Source organism: Thermobia domestica, chromosome 5, assembly GCF_964235325.1.
Source record: "Thermobia domestica chromosome 5, izTheDome1.hap1.1, whole genome shotgun sequence".
Lineage (NCBI taxonomy): Eukaryota > Metazoa > Arthropoda > Insecta > Zygentoma > Lepismatidae > Thermobia > Thermobia domestica.
In genome coordinates this window covers 322,545,750-322,568,554 of record NC_137458.1, presented here as the reverse complement: position 1 = coordinate 322,568,554, position 22,805 = coordinate 322,545,750, and positions in this window count along the sequence as shown.

The following is a 22,805-nucleotide window of genomic DNA, read 5'->3' as shown; positions in this document are numbered from 1 at the left end:
GCCTGGGTGAAACCAGGTGAACCAGGTCCATCACAACCAAAACGAGATATTCACTGTGCAAAGGTTATGCTGTGCATATGGTGGGATATGAAAGGTGTGGTGTACTATGAGCTGCTGCAACCGGGTGAAACTATGAATGGAGAACGTTATCGACGACAATTAATGCGTTTGAAGCAAGCTCTGGCCAGAACACGACCAGAATGGGAGAACAGACATGATAAACTTATTGTTCAACATGATAACGCTCGCCCACGTGTCGCAAAACCGGTCAAAACCTATTTAGAAAATGTCGGATGGGAAGTTTTACCCCACCCGCCGTATTCACCAGACGTTGCTCCTTCGGACTACTACTTGTTCGATTGCATGAACAACGATTTGATTGGACAGCGGTTTACTTCTTCAGAAGATATCGAAACATGGGTCTCTGACTGGATCGCTTCCAAGGATGAGGACTTCTTTCGCCACGGAATCCGTACATTGCCTGACAGATGGGCGAAAGTGGTGGCTAGCGATGGACAATATTTTTCTTAAGGTATTTATGTATTTTGTGTTTGTACTACAGCTTCAATGTGTGCGTACCAACCGCACGAATTAATTCCTAGACCAAATAGATTAAATTTTCTTGGTAGTTAACATGGAACATTGAAAGATTTTACAAGTGATTTTAAAATTTCTATTGTTTTATTCATTATAAACATATGGTGAATTAATATTTTATTTATAGTTACAAATGGCTACTTTATCAGTTGAAGCAAAAAACAAAACAAGATTGACTCGAACGGGAATCGAACGGGAATCGTCAAACAGTATATGTGGCGAGTAGAAAACTTTTGAAGACGGTTTTTCTCCCTTATTTTTGCCCATTGCGCTCTCCCAGTTTCTAATATTAATTTTTTAAATGTGCATTACCTCCTCGCAAAAAATGGCCCTGAAGTTCACTTACCAAAGTCTGCCTTCTCCTTGTAAGTGGAAAAAGAACATCAGCCACTTTTGGATGTAGATAATTGTAATTTTAATAGTAGCAATAGGACTTACTACTTGGCTTTCGAGAGACAGTCGAATTTTACACTTTTTTCTTTCTTTACGTTAGCCTACTTTATCTTGATTTGAGACTGAAATTTCATCCTAGATAATTAAATGAAAATTCATTCTAATATGGTCCATGACAAACACTTTACCATTTTATATCGTAAAAGTCAGATCCACTGCATTGGTATTATAACAGAGTGGTGCTTGAGCGATAGAAATTCAAACTCCGATTGGTGATAATTTCACAGTCTTATTTTATTAAAAGTGTAAACTCTGTAGTCAGTGGAAAGGAGAGCGTGGATCATGGGTCAGAGTTCGTCATGGTGGGTGGTGAGTCAGAGTGGGTCAGAGTGGGTCAGAGTGGGTCAGAGTTTTCTAAGGAATAAATACAACTTATCGATAAAATATCTTCCCTCATAATTACAATATAATCCTTGGTTTTCGTAACTATCTATAAGTTGTTGTGATATCAAACTACAAAGAAAATATTACGTATTTCATACATTTTCATTTTTATTGACTACGCATGCACACGTCTAGGTTTCCGCACGTTACTATTTTTCTCACCCGATTTATTAAGGTTATATTAGTTAATCTTGTTGAAATCAACGTATTGACTGTACTCTAAGCAGTCTCTGAATACCAGAAAGTACGCCTTCTCCTTAGTACAGAACTAATACGACACTAACTAATCGTGTGACTAACGCTTGATTAACAAATTTCTCTGAATACCACCCTATAAATTTACTTCGTGTGTTCTGAACGGGGTAGGATGTCTGGTAAATAAGAACTTAGAATTATACAGGGTGTCTCAAAAGTCCCCCTGACATAGGATAACTCTGTTATTATCAGAGTTACAACAAAATGTAAGAGGGGAAACCGTCTTCTAATATGACATTTTTGGTCTAAAGTGAAGAATTTTTTAAAATCGGACGAGCCATTTGGGCTGCACACTCTTTATGCGCACAATGTTAAATGGAAATGAAACGTTGCCATTTACTTGGATCCACAACATAAGTGAATAAAGTTACTGTTTGAATGGGACTGTCCATCGACAAGTTAGCATAACAGAGTGATTTCATTCAATTATGTTGTGGATCTAGGTAAATGCCAATGTTGCATTTTCATTTAACTTTGGGGACATAAAGAATGTACAGCCCAAATGGCTCATCCGATTTAGAATCATTCCTTCACTTTAGATTGAAAACATATTTGGAGACGGTCCTCCCCCCTTACATTTTGTTGTAACTCCGGTAATAACAGTTACCCTATGAAGAGGACTTTTGAGACACCCTGTGAACTTTATCCCCTAAGAGCTTTACAAATGTTTATTTTACCTTAAAAATGATCACGATTTGCAACGCTGAATATGAGAACAAGACCGTAAAAAAATAAAAACTGAAACACGAAAGTAGTTGGACATTTTCTGTAGTTGCATGCAGAAGAGTGTAAGAAGTGCTTTACAAGGCGTGTGTGTTGTGTGTCCAGAACAGGTTTTTGTCGTATCCAGAAAATTATCTCTGACACACACACACTTGTACAAAACCATATCATGATCACTATTATTATGTTCTCGCTATTTTCTAATGCCAACAAGGCAGGTGAAACGAAAGCAGTGTCGTGGAGGAAGATTTTTATATACACATATATATTATTACTATTATTATTGTTAAAAGAAATGGTTTGACTTTTTATTCACGCACTTGTCCATAGTATGACCACTACAATACCCTTACTAAATGCAACTTAACTATACGTAACGAAGAACAATTTTAGTTAATAACTCGTCTCCCTAGGGGGTAAAAGGTGCTATTGCTTATTTCAGTTCTTTTTCTTTTTTTAAAAAAAAATGTGCAAAGACTTTAAAATGTTTCACACACAATATTTTTCCACCTATAGGCTATTAGTACTTATACGCTATGATCGTTCAACTAGTTCTTTTCTTTTTTGTAATACAGTATAATAATTGAGGTGATGCGTTGTAACAACTGTAACAATTAGATTCTGTTTCTCCATTGTTATTGAAGTCTTCTTTGTAAGCAGGTGTTGCACGTTAACATGCACAAAAATTTGATTAGTTAAAAATTTTCTGGATTTTTTGTTACGCAAATAATTTCAGAATGAAATAAAAATGAACGTTATTGCATTCTAAATAATATTAATAATAAGAACAGTAACCAGAAAGCAGTGGCGTATTTACGATTTTTTTTCGGGAGGGGCTTTGCTAACTTTCGGGGGGGCTTTGCCTGAAAATGTGAAAATTCTGCAAGATATTTCATATAATTTGCTATAGTAAGTAAGATTTCGGGGGAGGGGCTTAAGCCCGGAAGCCCCCCTTCCTAAATACGCCACTGCCAGAAAGTAAGTAAAAATATGGTAGCTTCTGGTTGACCTACTTCTTACAAAATAAATGTTATGGTTTAGGTACAAAATATCGCGGACCAAAATATCGCCTGGCCAGAACCGCACGAAACGAAATTTCGCGTAAGACGAAACCTTGTTAGGACAAAATCTTAGTAAAACGATTTCATCAGTGTATAATATTCAACATATCGATTTATGATATACAGGGTGACTATAAATATTTCATCGGGTTTGAAAATCCTCATTTAATAATGAATCTATATATTAAAATGCTAGGTCTATATGTTTGTGGTCAAGAAAAAGTTTATAAATTTCTGGCCAATCTTTTCGAGTTGAGTAGAGTTGATTTTGAGTTTAACGTTCAGCAGCAAGGCTATATGAGACGTGGACCTACTGATTAATGTGGAATCCAAACTACATGATCTCCCGCCGGGAATCGAACCCGGGCCTCCCACGCCGCCAATCTTTTCGAGTTTATATGTTTTGCGACTAATTCTTTTTGACAATTAGATATCGAAAACCACAAGTGCTAGAAACGTGCCGTTTACGCTGGTCGATTCCAAATTTTGTGTAGATTTGCCAATTTTCATTCAAATTTTCAAAAAAAGAAAATGTCTTTATTTGTGAATTCCACGTTTCAGGCATCGTTTTGGCCCTATTAGTTTAATATTGCAACTAGGTTGACACCCTTGTGAAAGGCAACCAGTAGAGGAGCTATGTATAACGGGTTGATAGACATTTCAGGCGCTTTGATTTAATCTGAATGACAAAACCTATTGCAAGCTGGCAACTTCCAAGGTTTGTGGACCCACAATGAGGCGTACTCGGATATGGAATTATAATATTTGAATTTGGTATCATCTATCACTTATCTAAGCTTGCCACAAACTCATCCCAACATTTGATATATTAAAATACTACATTTATATGTTTCTTTATAGCAATTCGCTCTCTGTGAGAGTCTTCCTGTCCTTTATTTGTGTTCGTAAAGGGACTTGTAAAGATATAGTGAGAAGTGGGAAGGAGATTCACGCTAATATTAGAACTGTGCACTGTGTAAATAGCGCAGGTTTTGCTAGTAATATATGAAAATATAAAGAAACTACCCAAGTTGTAGACACGCTGTCACAAATGTTCAATATGGCTATCTTTCGTCACACGTCACTCGTCTGTGTGGTAGCTTAAGTTTGCCTCACACGCAGTGTTTCTTCCGGACATGTTTTTGTGTGTCGGGGGGGGGAGGAGCACTGCCCCTCCGGAGTTCTGAGAGTGCCCCCCGGACGAGACCAAAATAATACGTCTCTAATATAACAATAATAAATAAAATAATATCAGAAGTGCCCCTCGGAATATTACGTGTGCCTCCCCCCCGGAACATTTTTTCTGAAAGAACGACTGCTCACACATATTCTAGCATATCCCTTCTAATGGTTATAAATCAACTGTAATGTAACCCTGGAACTCACTAAAAGTTGTTGGTAGTTGAGACACATACACTGTCTTTCACATTCTCCCGAAAAAAAAAAAATACTAAGTGTTAGATTTGACGACGCCACGGCACCACGGCATGGCGCGTCCTCAGGTTGCGGATCGAGGAGAAGGCCTCTAGATATAGAGGTTAGCTGCGAATATACTGAATAAGCAGTCGCGGACAGACGACTAGGAGTGGTCCTCCAGCTTGGGGGTTTGGGTAAGGCTAACACCCTCATCCTGTAAAAAAAGGTACTTGTTCAGAAACATTCACAAAAGCCTCGGACAAGGACTGATAACTTGGCACGACATCAGCAAAAGAAAATGGACATGAGATTCGGAACATGGAATATTAGAAGTCTTTATAGGGCAGGCGCGTTAAAATCTGTAACGAGTGAGTTAGAGAAATACAGGATGGACTTAGTAGGAGTTCAGGAAGTTAGGTGGGAAGGAAATGGATCTGAGAATTCCGGAAATTTTACGTTCTTTTACGGGGAAGGAAATAAAAATCACCAGTTAGGAACAGGGTTTTTCGTTCACAAACGAATATTACCAGCAATTAAACGGGTTGAATTTGTTACTGACAGACTTTCTTTTATTACTCTTAAGGGACGGTGGTGTGACATTATTGTTTTAAATATACATGCTCCAACTGAAGATAAGGGTGACGATATAAAAGATAGTTTTTACGAAGAAGTGGAACGGATATTTGACCAACTCCCGCGATACCATATGAAGATTCTATTAGGGGATTTCAATGCGAAGGTAGGACGAGAGGATATTTTCAAACCGATTATAGGGAACGAAAGTTTGCATAAGGAAAGTAATGACAACGGTGTTAGACTCGTGAACTTTGCAACATCCAAAAACCTAATCGTGAAGAGTACAAAATTCCCACATCGCGACGTTCATAAATACACTTGGACATCACCAGACGGAAAAACACATAACCAAATTGATCACGTTTTAGTAGATAGAAGAAGACAATCTAGCATAATTGACGTCCGGTCGTTTAGAGGGGCTGATTGTGACACTGATCACTACCTGGTAGTAGCGATAATACGGGAGAGATTATCGTTGAATAAAGGTAATATTCAATGTCCAAAAACGGAGAGATTTAATTTAAAGAAATTAGAAGAGAGCCAGGTAAGAGAGGAATACCAGATTGAAGTTTCGAATAGATTCGCGGTTTTAGAAGACTCGGAGTACACTAGTGTTGAGGATACTTGGATTGAAATTAGAGATAGCATTAAAAGTTCAGCAATAGAAAAATTGGGACACGCGGAAATACGTAGGAACAAACCATGGTTCGACCAAGAATGCATTAAACTAGCAGAGAAGAGAAAACAGGCAAAATTACGGTGGCTACAAAATCCGAATGAAACAACTACACAAAATTTCGCAGATATCAGGCGGGAAACTTCCAAAACTTTTAGAACAAAGAAACGGGATTTTTTGAAAGCTAAAATTAAGGAACTTGAAGATAATAGTAAAAATAAAAATATTCGGGACATGTATAAGGGGATCAGCGAATTTAAGAAAGGCTATCAACCTCGTGCTTATATATTAAAGAAATCTGACGGAACAGTTCTCACCGATACGGATAGCCTCTTAAATAGATGGAAAGATTTCTTTGACGATTTGCTGAACACGCAGCCAAAAACAAATGTGCATGGAGAAAAGGAGATACACACCGCAGAACCGTATATTCCAGAACCCAATCGAATAGAAGTGGAAGCCGCTATAAAGAAATTGAAGAAACACAAATCTCCGGGTGTAGATGAAATTCCGGCTGAGTTAATTTTAGCTGGAGGCGAAAAATTGTGGAACAAGATACACAAACTCATTCTCCTTATCTGGAACAAGGAAGAATTGCCACAAGAGTGGAAAGAATCAATCATTGTTCCAATTCACAAGAAAGGCGACAAAACTGACTGTAATAATTATCGAGGCATTTCTCTTCTGTCAACATCCTATAAAATCCTTTCAAATATTCTGTTAGCAAGATTGACCCCATACGCAGATGAAATTATTGGAGATTATCAGTGCGGATTTAGACGAAATCGATCAACTATCGACCAAATATTTACCATTCGCCAAATACTCGAAAAGAAGTGGGAATACAATACCCCGGTACATCAACTATTTATTGATTTTAGAAAGGCTTACGACTCGGTTAGGAGAGAAACATTATACAACGTTCTTACAGAACTTGGAATACCGAGAAAGCTAATTAGATTAATTAAGATATGTTTAAGTGAATCCCAAAGTAAAGTCCGGGTAGGAAAATTTTTGTCCACGAGCTTCCACGTCGAAAATGGCCTGAAACAAGGAGATGCGTTGTCGCCATTATTATTTAACTTTGTGCTGGAATACGCCATAAGGAAAATCAAAGATAGTAACCAGGGCCTAGAGTTGAACGGCATTCACCAGGTTATGGCATATGCTGATGATGTAAATTTAATAGGGGATGATAGGAGAACAGTAGAAATAAATGCAGAGATCTTATTAAACGCTTGCAGGGACATGGGTTTGGAAGTAAATGCAGAGAAAACTAAATACATGGAAGTGCGTCGGGACCGTAATACGGCAAATTGTGGAGGCGTTAAAATATTAAATAATGCTTTTGATAAAGTGGATAGTTTCAAATATTTAGGATCAATATTAACAGACGAAAATCATATTCACGAAGAAATTAAATGTCGACTAAAAGCAGGGAATTCGTGTTACTATTCGGTTCAAAATCTCTTGTCGTCGCGAATTCTGTCGAGGAATTTGAAGCTTAAAATATATAAAACGATAATCATGCCTGTTGTTCTGTATGGGTGTGAAACATGGTCGCTTACTCTGAGGGAAGAGCATAGACTGAAAGTATTTGAGAACAGGATCCTGAGAAGAATATTCGGCCCCAAGAGGAACGAGAATGGGGAATGGCGGAAGCTTCATAACGAGGAACTACATAGTTTATACGGTTTACCCAACATTGTTAGGGTCGTCAAGTCTAGGAGGCTTAGGTGGGCAGGTCATGTAGCTAGAATGAAAGAAAGTAGAAACGCTTTCAAAGTCTTGACTGGTAGACCCATAGGAAAACGACCATTAGGAAGACCTCGGCGCAGATGGGAGGACAATATTAAGATGGATCTCGCAGAGATAGGAATACAAAGTAGAAACTGGATGCAATTAGCTAAGGATAGAAGTCAGTGGAGAGCTTTTGTGAACGCGGCACTGAACCTCCGGGTTCCATAGGCCATAGAGTTAGTTAGTTAGTTAGTGTTAGATTAGGAGTTCAATGAGGCCATGGCAAAAGCGCTAATTCATATTCAGCAGATTGCCCAACTCAACGGCATGAGAGTTCGTTCACATATAAATAGATGTGTGTCATGTGACGAAAGGAAAGCATAGCACTCATTTGTAAAAGTGCATATGAAACTTGGGTAGTTTCTGTGTATATTTTTATATTCGTTATTGCATATATTGTGCATTTTGTAATAGATTTACAGGTCTTTCAAACCCGATGAATCACTTATAATCACCCTGTATATTAGAAAATAACATAAGATCACATTAAAATAATGGCGGAACATAATTTTCAGCATACGCTTGGAAAATAACTGTAATTATAATAATTATAACATAATTAATTGTATTAATTTTTACAAAGAAGAAGAAAACATAGCTTAGAAGCTACTTTCCTCCATACACTAATATAACGCTAATTTCAAAAAAAAAAAAATAAATAAATAAATAAATAAATAAAGCTCATGTTCACGTAATTAATTAATTAGCAGACGTGTTCGGGAGGAGGGTATACTTCAAAATGCCCCATTGACATTTAAGAGGACAGAGTTTGAACAAAATTTGTTCAAACTATAATGTTAAAAGTAGCCCTATAATTTATACAATAACAATAGGGATGCACGCGAGACGCGAGAAGTGAAAATTTTATGCGAGACGCGAGACGAGACTAAACCATGCGAGACGAGACGCTAGACGAGACTTGGTTAAGTCTCGCAGTCTCGCAACATTTATGAATCACATTTAATTGTATATTTAGTGATTTTACATTTATTGAGTTTTCTAAGTTGAGCGTTAATGCCTCCAGGAACAAAAAAAGTGATTGGGGCAATAGACATTTTATGAGATTTATTATTATTCAAGGTTGATTTTCACAATTAAAGCCTTCTTTAGTTTCTAAACATCATTAAAAAAGAAAAGCTGTGTAAATTGAAAATTTATTACAGCATCGATTTAGGACTTTATTTTGCGACACAAACACATACACGCGGGCGTGCACGAATACATGAACTTCCGTTTTTGGTCTGAAAAGCGAACAAGACTCCCTATTGCTGCGAAATGTGATATTTCTGTCTTTTTCACATTACTACTAGCGATTAATGTTGGGAGATGGCGGGGAAATCCCCTCTCGTCAAAGTTTATCCCCGGCCCGGCTCGCAGAAATAACATGATATTTTTAGTTAGATGCCTCCGGATAGAATCCCTCTCAGCAAGCGACAAAAAGCGGTCTACAACTGAGGTGTTGAAGTAGGAAATCACACGAAATCGCGTTCTTATAAGGTCAGAATTTTACTTAGCTCAGGATCAAAACACATATGGTCTGTGTCTGTGTGGCTTGACACCAGTGCTGTCGGGTTAACCAAAACTTTTCAGGTTTTGATATTCTGGCAACACTGCAGTTAGTTCAACTGGAAATTGATCCAGAAAGCTTTTTTCGTATCAAGTATAGTTTGCTGGATATTTTGATTCTCGCAATTGTTAACAAATTGCGTTATCCACAAGTCCGTTGACACAAGTAATGTTATTCCTTGGTGGTTGGTGTAAAGGGAGATAGGCGACAATAGATGGCAGCACTGTTCTCCTCAGTAGTGTAGCCAGGATGTGTGTTTGGGGGGTGGCGCAAGTCCTGTTATACGTACATATAGAGAAATTACAACAAAAAATATATAAACATAAAATATATATTAAAAATTACAAACATCAAAGTACCAAAGTACATTGTCAGACGTCTTTGGTGGGGGCGGCCTCTTTGCCCCCCCTTTCCCTACGCCACTAGACACAAGTAACGTATTTTTATATTTTCTCTGCTGCTTCCACAAATTTAATGCTAGAGAGTTTAAAGTTTCTGAAAAGAAAGTTCAAACCTATTCTAAGGGAACAATCCGTGTCAATTTTTGATATTGTGAACTTAGAGCATTCTTCGGACTAGAAGCAGGCAAAAACAAGGTTCAAATCCGGTTAAATAAAGACGAAGAAATTTACATATAGATATAGTAAAAGGATCCAGGTTTGGTTCAATGAGTTCACAAAAACATATACGGAAACGTTATATTCTTTATATCCTAATTACATTGGCAACTTTTTTTTTTCGGGGCAAAAATGTGCCCGCATGGCATACTGGAAAATATTGCTGGAGACCTCTAAGCTGGAAAACAATGTTGGATCCAGCAACAATTTATGCTATTTTTGCTGTAAATTATGCTAGTAATTTGACGAAAATTAGTGGTCCAGCAATCAAATTCCAGCACAACTTTTCTTTTAATTTGGAGCGGAGGGGACACAAGTTCGGATACCATCTTGAACTCTAGGTTCCGTCTCCTTAGGATGTTATGAACATTCATCCCAGGAAAGCTATGGCAAACTACCATGGATTCACCTTGCCAAGGGACTTTTAGGTCAAATACCTGCCTACGGACAGAATATCACATCATCATTCATTAACAGCCATAGAATAACACATTGCAAAATTTTGACCCAGAATGTACGCGAGACTCCGAGACCACACGAGAAAGACTCGCGCGAGACGCGAGACGAGACTCAAAATTCTATGCGAGACGCGAGACAAGACTTCACATTTGCGAGACGAGACCAACATTTGAGGCTGCGAGACGAGACGAGACTTTTCCATTTCTCGTCTCGTCTCGTCTCGCGTGCATCCCTAAATAACAATATCCTATAATCAAATTTGCTTCCAAATTCGGGAGAGGATATTAGGAGTCCGAAGCAATTGAGCTAACATGTCTAATGAATTTAGGAGGATTATAATTTACCAAGGGGGATGGGTACCATGGTCCATAGCAGAACACAATGAATGAGACTCAAGTTCTAGCTTTAAAAAATTGAAAATACGATGTATCCGATTTTATTAAAACTTCTTACAGTATATATTTTCCTCCTATTTTAGAAAAAATGAAATGAAATATTTGAATTTTACGTCCCACGGTTATGCCGCCTAGGCTAAAGGAGGAGGTGATGATGACAAATGAATGAAATTTTGGAATGAAGAAAGTGGGAGGAAACTGGAGTAGCCTTAGGGAACCCACGCACACAGTGTTTGTCCACCATAAAGTTCACTTGGCGGGAGCTGGGATTGAACCCGGGACCCCTTACACCAGAGGTGAACTCTCCACCACTGAGCTACAGCGGCCCCTCCCAATTTTAGAAGATAGTGCTAAATGATTCATAGCATATATATATATATATATATATATATTGATAAAGATATTGTATGAACACAACGAAGAGACATTTATCAATGTTTAAAGTTACACAGCACATTACACAATGCACTCCAACACTTAATATGATTTAAATGCTGTTATACCACACTTTTGATGGAGCTCTGATGACGTGAGAGGGTTCTCATAACTTCTAGGCACAATTGAGAAGAAAATCAGGGCATAAAAAAATACATTTTGTACATAAATTTATAAAACAAGACGAGATAAAAAAAGTTTTCCAAAAATAGAGATAAAACGGGAAAATTCTCTGAGTATCAAGACGAGAAAACAGTATTGTTGGCAAAACTACTTGACAGTTTTAACTGCTGATTACAATCATTGGTTAAGTTAGTAATTCAATTAGAGTTAATTGAATTGAATTATAGTAATTCAGTTAATTAGTGCTTTAAAACAAGATTCCGAAAATCGTAATTGAAACATGAAAATTGTGAAGTAACCCATAATTACGGGTACTTCTATCATAATTTGTTAAATTTAATCATCACAATTTAATCGGTTTATTTTAATTCTACAAGTAAATTTTAACAGAATTATAGAAATCTTCAATTTAATCGAGACAAAACTCTTTTCCATGTTGTATATTCTCAGACAGCTCAAATAAACATGTATTTCCTTATTTTCATTACAAAAAATACCAATAAATGCCAGACGAGTTTCTCTTCCTTCCTGAAATGCATTCCTTTCCACCTAGCCTGGTGCTTCCTAGTTCATCGTAGGCAAGAGTCATCATTTTCTGTTTAACAAAACCATGGAGGACATGTACACAAAGGGTACTCAACATGAAGATTTGATAGAGGTTACATCAAGTGAAGGTGAGACTATTCCATTGGAGATGTCTAGTTGCATCTTCTTTTGAATACCATTCTGAAGGTTCATCGCCGCAGAAATTCTTTGGCAAAACACCTGATTAGTGAAACAGAGATAAAGGACAACATTCATCACTGAATTTAATCAATGCCTCTAGCAGTTTGACAGGATTTGGTTCCAGATATCAACTGACTGCATTTCTCCAATTTCCATCCAAACAGAAGAAGAAGCCTCCCAAACAGAAGAAGAAGGGGACGCCCCCTCCCATACCTCCCCCGAAGCAGAATACAGCAGCAGAAATACAACGACACCTAGTCCACCACCCCAAACAGGAAAGAACCAAAAACAAAAAGAAACGAAGAAGAGCCCAAACCACACACAACCACAAAATAACAACAGACAGCAACACGAAGCACACACACAAAAGAACATGAAGAAGCAGCGGAAAAACTCTCCCACTTTCACATGCGTCATTAAGGGAGTAGACGTACATCACAGCATTAGTGCAATCAAAGAAGAACTCGCTAATAAAAATATTGACTTCACGAACACAACAAGAATCCAGGACAAAGAGGGCCCTCTACCACTGGTCAAAGTGTTCTACCAAAATCCTGAAAAAATCAATGAGCTCGTATCTAATGGAACGTTGCTCTTCGGCATCAGCCACAAAACGGAAACATCGCGCACCTCAGCCAGACCACCTCCATGCTGGAGATGCTACCAATATGATCACCCGACACCATTCTGCAGAAACCAAAGAGTGTGTTTCAAAAGCGGTAACAACCACAAAGAAGACTGCAATCAAGGCACCTAGACCCAACTTCTGCGCAACCTGCAGAAAACTGGGGCATCGCACCGAACACAGCAGCTGAGCTCAACGACCGAGATCAGCCCATAATTACACCCACAACAACCTACCAAACATCATAAAAAACAGAACCAGAACACAGCTCCAATCTCCATCCGGCCCTGCTCAGGGCCGCGAAGAAACCGCCATCCAGGACAACTCAGAAGAAGAAGAAGAAGAACCTGGAACCAAGCAATCAATCACAAAGAAGATAGAAGATACAAACCAACCAATAGCATCGCTCATGGAGAAAGCAATTCGGCAAGCAAGACAAGAGATCCTAAACTATATCTCGTACTTACTAACAACCATCACTGAACATAGGAAACAAACTGCCCATCCGCAAAGCATCAGAACAAATACTATCAGAAAATATAAACATCATCACAAGCACCAATGGAGACATACTTCGCACACATACACACACCAAAGAAGAACACCGAGCATAAATCCAAAAAGTACACCAAGAAAACAAAACATAGGATCACCCAACAGACTATGCCAAACACACAAAAAATAAACAACAAAAAACAAACCTAACCCCGTACCCACGAAGATATTCCATGCATCAGACAGCAACGCAACATCTTATGCTGCCATACTTCCAAAATCACTCCTCTAATATTAAAAAAAAAATAATAATAATAATAATCACACAATGAAGAATATACGACTGTGCGTCCTCCCTGCCCGCCCGCCCCCTACAAAAGACACTCACACATAATGCACTCTCACGAGAAAACCTCAAAGCCCAAAAGACAGACGAACAAAATCTTCGAATCAAACCACAAAATTTTCACTGGGACAGAGTAACAATTGTGCTTAAAAAAAAAGAAAGAAAAAAAGAAAAAAAAGAAGAAAAGAAAGTCCTCCCTTCTCTCTGAAGGGGAGCCTTCGGTTCGATGGTGATGAGGAATTGGTATCAATCTGACCACTGATTGACTAACCATTATCTGCTCCGAGGTCGCACTTGAATAGTGGTACACCTTTCCTAAGCCCTATGTCGCACTGGACTAGGTATCCTAAGTAGAACTGACTAGAACTGAAACCTCACGAGGCTGCTGTGAGCTGAAGAGGTTATCCACAAATCTCACCTATAACCTTGCAAGTGTTCTGGATGCTGCCAAGAGCGGAAGGAGCACCCTGCTGCAAAACACCAATCTCATTCATGTGGTCAATTAGGAGAAAAAGATACTATTAATTACTCTTTGTAAATTAGACATTATATTTAGGAATTTTATAATAAAATTGGTGAAAGGGAAAAGACACGCCCGGACCGTTATTTGACTCTATCTATAAAACATTTCAATATATATTAATAAATTGTATAGAAATATATTAGTGAGAAAAGTGAAACTATTTATTGATTGATAATCCAGAATTTGATCCTCCACTTCCCCAAACAAAATCTGAAATGACGCTCGTATGGAATACAAACAAAATTACTAGAGGCTTTATTGGTAAAAATTGCGCTTTTTTTGTGTGTGTGTGTGTGTGTACTGCAAGGTCTGTCAGAATATAAATGCGTGTCACGGAAAAGTAAAGCTACGTATTTTTCTTACGAATGGTGTTCAAGTTTAAGTGGGTGAGGTGTTTAGTCCGAGTAATATTTTTTTTTAATTGTTCAGTAGATATTCTGTAAGTCCTTTCCAAAGAGTTTTCAGTGTGAGAGAACGAACAAACATTTTAATATTTGAGGCATGGTACATTGCTCAAGAGATAACGTCAAAGTGAGAACCCTACAATTCAGTCACTGGTAAAAGAACGGTGTTTGATTTGGTCCAATCTATTCTTTAATAATAATAATAATAATAATAATAATAATAATAATAATAATAATAATAATAATAATAATAATAATAATAATAATAATAGTAATAATAGTAATAAAGATAAACACTGATGCGCACGTAAAAAAAGTTAAAATTCTAAGATGAAAAATCTGTGACAGCAATGATTCACGGTACTTGACACCATGGAATTTGGATCAAAAACTTAACGCCTGCACAAAAAATTATTGTACTATCTACGTTAAGCTAATTATGACTTTTTCTATATAATAATTTTATTAATGGGGTTTCTTGTTTTAGTCTTTTTTTTTTTTTTTTTTTTTTTTTAGATATTTGAGATGAGAAATACATGTGTGGAAATCTCGAAATCTATTTTTGCGGGCACGGTAGCTCAGTGGTAGAGTGCTGGTGTGTGGAGTCTCCGGTTAGATCCCCGACCCTGTAAGCTTGTGCTGGACAATATCGTGTCCTTGGGTTTTCTCGAAATCTTCCGTTTTTTCTCACATCACCAATTATCTCATCATCATTCACCTCTCTTCCTTAGCATAAAGGGTGTAAGTGGGACGTTAAACTGATAGGTTTCCAAGTTCTAACTAGTGGTGGGCACAAAAACCTTTTTTCGGTTTTCGGTTTTTTAGGAAAACCGAAACCGGTTTACAAAAATTAAAAACGGTTTCGGTTTTCTCCAAAACCGATTTCGGTTTTCTTCAAAACCGGTTCGAGTTTTACCGAAACCGGTTATCGGTTTTCTCCAAAGCCGGTTCAATTTTTCATCGAATCCGGTTTCGGTATCCTTCAAAAGCGGTTTCGGTTTTTATTATTTTTTTTTCAAAATTTACTCTATTTCTGACCAGAATAGTGTTTCGTTGTTCTCCGGAAACCGATTCCGTTTCTACAGAAAGAGTTTCATGTGTTTTCGAAAAGTTTTCACCGAAACCAGTTTCGCTGAAAACCGAAACCGGTTCGGTGAAAAAACCGAAGCGATTTTTGGAGAAAACCGAAACCGGTTTCAGTGAAAAACCGAAATGGTTTTGGATAAAACTGAAATGTCAGTTTTCGGGCTTCGGTTGTTTTAGAAACCGGTTTCCAGTTTTGCCCATCCCTAGTTCTAACCCACCACCTTTTGGCTGAAACTGATTGTAATGCATAAAGTAGTTCCTAAGGTTTTGTCGGCCGGATGGACGGACGCACGCGCAGATACTAAGTATATACAGGTTTTTTGGTAACCAAACTTCTTAAAAAGTCACGAATTCTCACGGATATTATATGATATTTTCATTCTCTAAAGTTCCATCATCTTGTAGCTGGTATTTCCTGTGCTTTCTGGCAGAGATATATAATAGTTTGAATTTGTCTTCTGTTTGAAGAAAGAAAAATAAACTTTCATTTTATGGAAGTTCCAATAACACGCAATGGGTACTTTAGTTTCTGTACTTTCTGTTTATTTAAATTCTTTTTTTCTTTCCGAAAGTAGGACTCTACTGCCATAAAATCGTTTTTGTATAGATACATCCTAGAAACAAAACATCAAAAGGACAAACTTTTTTTTTTCTTGTAGTGTGTCCTTAGTTCTAGGCCAGAAGGCAACAAATCAAAAGTGAGAAATAGCAAAAGTTTTTCCCACTTTTATAAGTTGATTGGAAACATATATCCTTCGTAGGAGGTCTAAAATCCTTTTCTGTAGGTTGCGTATCCACATTCAACGATAAAAGTTCATTAAGGTTTCTACATATATAATGTATTTCCCATTTGAATACTTTTCTTTCAATTTTTTTTATCTAATCTAATACAAATAAAATAAAGAGGGTGCGACCTGGGGACCAGACGAGTGGACCGAGAGTTACCAAATTTTGGTCACGGGTACCTTGGCCCTCGTGGTCCAAACCCCGAGGTCCAGGCCCCAGATCAACACCAAGTGTTTTTTTTTTCGAACTAGATTGCTCTCAGGGGGAGGCGTTTACCGGGATACGTAAAAGTAATAGAAAATGACCGATAGTAGTGTCAAATTCTTAGTTTTCGCGGTCGCTGAGATCAATGGTAAAACTCCGATTGCATTAATTTCCAAATTCACCCCATTCGGCTGCGGGCCGCGGGTCACCTGCGGGGGGAGTACTGAGACATGTAAAAGTAAGCCAGAATTACCGATACTAGTGTCAAATCCATAGTTTTTGCTGTTGCTGAGATGAATCGTGATATTCCTACAGGCGTTGACTTCCAAATACAGACCCCATGCGAAGAATGGATATTTTTTTAGCTAGTATATACATAAAATTAAACTGACTATGTTTGGGATTCTGCTAGAGGATGATCTGGCCAGGGGCCGGGGGACCTAGGCCCCCAGTTTTTTGAGTGACAAAAATACTTGAAGCTATTACTTACATATTTTTGAAAGTTTATAGTAAACGCATGATATAACTATAATATTCTGAGTTCTGATTGGCCTCCCCAGCTTTTACCTCCTAGATCCGCCTCTAGACTTCGCACCGCTTGAACCAAGAGGACTGATCTCGATCAAATTTTCAACATAGATGACGTTCAGGCCTGGGAGTGTTATTATCATTTCACTTCAACGATACAACGCAGGGTAGTGGGAGAAGGAGAGAATATATAAAAAAATAAATAAAATCTAATAACTCTTGAGCCACGAGACCGATATCGATCGAATTTGCCACATAGATGAGATTCAGGCCTGGGATGGTTTTTGTAATTTCATTTTGACGATGCAATTTAGGGGAGGGGGAGGGAGGGGGGATTTAGAAAAATACTTAAAAATGAACGTGATTACCTTTGTGACTTAATAACTTTTGAACTACCCGATCAATCTCAATTAAGTTTTCAACATAGATGAGGTTCGGGCCTGCTTATTTATCATTTCACTTTGGCAGTGCAACTTAGAGCGGGGGAGTGGGAGATATTTAAAAATAACCGAAATTGACCGATTTTGTTGTCGAGTCCGTAGTTTTCGGGCTCGTTTGTAACGTTATATTTATATTTTAAGAGTCTTCATCCCGGCGAAATTAAAATACCGCTAATTTTACAGTAATTATGTGATATCTTCAAATAGATAAAAGATAATTGAAATATGAAACAAGAGCGCCCTAGACAATATTATTTTGCGTGAGGTACCGTTATCACAAGTCACCTAGCGGCTTTCCGTTTTCAGCTGTTTAGAATCGCGAAAATAAATGCCGATTTTCAAAATGGCTCGAAATCAAAAGTAGATAAGTAAGTCGTGATAACGGTTTCTCATGTAAAATAATATTGCCTAGGGCGCTCTTGTTCCACATTTCTATTATCTTTTATCTATTTGAAGATATCACATAATTACTGTAAAATTAGCGGTATTTTAATTTCGCCGTTATGAAGACTCTTAACTTGTTACATTTATTGCCCACAGTTCGAATCACTAAATTGGTAAACACGATTAAGCACCTTAATTGTTACCTATAATTGCAATATTTATTAAATATCATGAAAATCAAGCACACTAAATGTTTGATACAACTGACTTTTAGTATTCTTATTTCATGAATGAATTATTCTGTTGCCATAGCAACAACAGACAAATACCTATCTTCTTTTCAACAACTGACATTACCTCGTTATCTATATAAAATCAACATATATTCTACAATTTACAACAAAATACTTTGGCTTGAGTAATATTTACCTGTACCTAGGGCAGAAAGTACTCATACATATGCACTATACTTAGTAGAATGTTCATTTCTTATTAACAAAAGAAGAATGTTTTTAATATATGTAAGTGATTCCTATGGGATAGTTGTTGATATGGACATGTTTTATGGTTACCTAGTCAGTGATTTTGTGTACTTAACAGTTTAAAGAGAAGGATATTTAAGTTATATCAAAATAATAAAATCAGTTTAACACCATTTATAGACGTGGTCATATTTATTAAAAGGTGAGATTAACGATAGTTAAATATCGAAGCTAATTTTTACATGAGGATGAAATACTACCACTTCGGATTTTTATTTTAGCAAACGAACCAGGTTTACGACTATCATTTTGATAAGTCGTTGTAAAAATTTGGTTTACCTCACCCGGGACTTTGTAAATTCAGTTCCCGAAGAAGAGTAAGATTGAATTTACTTTTATACTACATTTAATGAATACGAACTTAACCGTATTGCGAAGTGGTAAGATAATCATAAGAAAAATGGACAACGAAGCAATGCAGCAGGAATCAAATACTAGTGACCAAGAAGAGACTAGTGTAACACCAGGATTGACATCGGAAGATATCTTGTTAGCTTTACAGCGACAAATGATGCAAATGTCTACCGAGATAAAGCAGACCATAGAGCAGAAGTCTGACGAAGCTAACAAGCGATACGAAGAATTAAAGCAGACCATAGATCAAAAGTCTGACGAAGCTAACAAGCGAAATGAAGAATTAAGTAGACGAATGGAACAGAAGTTTGACGAAGCTAACCAGATCATGGAACATAAGTTCAACGAATCTAACAAGACCATGGAACAGAAGATAGAACTGAAGTTTGACGAAGCTAACAAGCAATATGAAGAATTAAGTAGACGGATAGAACGGATAGAACAGAAATCAGATGAAACGAAACAAACAATTGTCCAGGTGGTGAACGACCTATCTTCACAGTTCGAGGAAAAGTTAAAAAGAATATCCGATGATTGTCAGGAAAAGCACAATCACCAAAATCAAGAAATCTGTGCTGTAAAAAAAGATTTAGAAATAATTGAATCATCCATTAAACAGCAAAAGATCCAGGTTAGCAACAATTCTAATAACATACGTGTAAATACACAGTTGTTAGCCACTATTCAGGAAGAGATTAGAACGTTACAGGCTAAAGACAACATTTTCCGTAATAACTTGGGTAGTGATCGCTTTGAGTTGCCCCACTCACCAGAGATGATCTCGCCTTCGCCCGGATCTGATGAGGATATTATCCTAGAAGAAAGTTATCCGAAGAGTACTGATGAGCGAAACTTAGATGGTGTCACGACACAGCACGTCACGGATAGGAACTATCACTCAACAAGAACAAGGAATGAGAAAAAGAAGGTAAAATTAAGTGTTAAGATGAGTGAAATTCGAGCTATGAGCAAATTCAGTGGTAAGTGTAATGAGAATGCTACTTCTTTCTTAGAGAAATTCCAAGACGAATGCAATATAATGTCTATCGATCGATCACAATATATGAAATTAATACCCCATGTATTACTCCCACCTTGTTCCTTATGGTTTAAAGCAATACGTGATCACATTAATACCTATGAGGAATTCAAGGCGGCATTGATCGCAAATTATGAAAATGACTTTTTGCTGGCAAATAGAGATGCCACCCTTAGAAATCAACACTTCAATCCTCGATTGCACAAATCTCTTGTAGAGTTTGTTGTAAATGTCTACAACGACTTAAAGGTCGTTAATCCATTACAATCGGAATCGAGAATAATAGCATCGATTCGAAATTTGCTTCCATTTAAATTGCAACAGATCTTATTTTCCACACAGTGTATGAGTTTCAGCCATTTATTGATGCTTGTCCAATGCTACGAAACTCAATATCATGCCATGAATTCACAATCAGGAATAGGTAAAAATAAGAATAATTCAGATCATTTGGTGCCTGTTCGGAATTTAAATATTCGGAGTGTGAATAATACCGGACCTAACCTAAGCCGAGTATACTCTAGCAATCAAAGTGAGCAAAATAGGCAAAGTTATGTAGGGAATCCGCTTAACCTAACTAATCATGGTAATTATGATGTCAGATCACTCAACAGCAGTAGATATAAAAATAATCGAAGTACTGAGCGAAATTCCAGAAATGCAGCGAACTACGTGGATAGACGTAATTGGAGATCAAGAGATGGGACTTCATACCAAAGTCAGAATCACGATGAAAGACATGTACAACACAATGTAGAACCTAATCATGATAGCGCAGTACAGTGTACTTTATTAGAACCGTATGCAAGTTCGAATGTAACCTGATTACCGTTACTGAAATTAGGTTAAATTCATGTTAGTTGTAGATTCTTGTAAATTTTCATTTTAAGTTTATGTGTTAATATCAATAATGAAAACGATTCTTAAAATTACTTGAAATGCTTAAATAGAGTTTTAGGTAGACTGGAAAATTAATTTTCAAATGATTTTTTTTCTTTCTTGTTAATATGAGGAATTATAATTCGATTTATAATTAATTAAGAGCAAAGATTATTTATATTAGATTGATTTGTGTTGAAAATTTAATTGTCAAAGATTATGTTAAGAATAAGATCCATTCTATAAAATCAATTATTCAACGAATATCTTGAATGAGATTCTTCTTTATTATAACATCTTAGTGCTACGATGTATACCTTTAAATGCAATATCTAACTTATTTATTATATAATGCGCCCTGACTATTTGAAACTAATGTTTGTCCTTTACGATTTTTGAAATCGCACCCGTCGACGACTAATTAAATGAGCGACGATATTTTTAATAAGAAGATATATTGATAATATAGTGAATAATAATGAAATAAATATAATTAATGTAATTAAAGATAAATATTGATGAAATGTAAGATTTGTTTAATGTATATGTAAAGTGTAATGAATAAGATATACAAGGTGCGATCAAAATATGATGGACATATGTAATATAAGAACACTAATGCTAACGGACCAGTGGTTCTTGAAGATAAAAGCCAAGCCTACTCATGACTTTTATATTCAGTCCCTTTGTCGAGCGACATTTTATACAACAAAATACTTTGGCTTGAGTAATATTTACCTGTACCTAGGGCAGAAAGTACTCATACATATGCACTATACTTAGTAGAATGTTCATTTCTTATTAACAAAAGAAGAATGTTTTTAATATATGTAAGTGATTACTATGGGATAGTTGTTGATATGGACATGTTTTATGGTTACCTAGTCAGTGATTTTGTGTACTTAACAGTTTAAAGAGAAGGATATTTAAGTTATATCAAAATAATAAAATCAGTTTAACACCATTTATAGACGTGGTCATATTTATTAAAAGGTGAGATTAACGATAGTTAAATATCGAAGCTAATTTTTACATGAGGATGAAATACTACCACTTCGGATTTTTATTTTAGCAAACGAACCAGGTTTACGACTATCATTTTGATAAGTCGTTGTAAATTTTCTTCTTCTTCTTCTTCTTCTTCTCAACAAATTGTGGACTTTTAAGCGCCGTTGCCCAAAATAACTACAAGAAAATGGAAGTAATTTATAGATTAGATATACAATCTCGTTGTACGTTGAAGTGAACAATGACACTTTCGATGTTGTTTAAATCCTAATTCAGCCCCGCAAATTAGGGGAAGGTAGGAGGAGGTATATAAAAACGATCGGCATTAGTGTCGAATTGATGAATTATTTCGTTTTTTTGCATAAAATTTGAGCTCCCGCTAGCACCCTTCCTATACGCATTTTAATCAAAGCAGTATGGTAAAAAAAAAAAAAAAAAAAAAAAAAAAAAACTAGTTCGAGCTAGGTATTAATTATACACAAAATTCATGTCGATCAGTTCGGCCGTTTGGTCGTAGTGCGATCAGAAACAAAATCACTTTTATATCATGAATATTACATCTAATTTAATTTCTCACGTAGAAAATAATTTTTAAGCTTGCAAAATTAAGGATGTCACACCCTGAACTGTAAAGTTTCTTTAATTGACAAGTCACGATAGAAGTGGCCATATCCATGATTGATTTTTTTTTCTTTTTCACTGCGAAATATTGTTTGTCTTACCATTGTCTTCGTATGTACTTCTTCGGGTATACACCAACATCCATCAACCAAGTATATATATATACTGATTCCGCCACCACAATGGATGTAAGAGTTCTTGAGATAGTGCAGAAGAAGAAGTGAAAACGTAATACATGATACCATGATATTTTTCTTCCCTCCCGTTTTCTTAACACG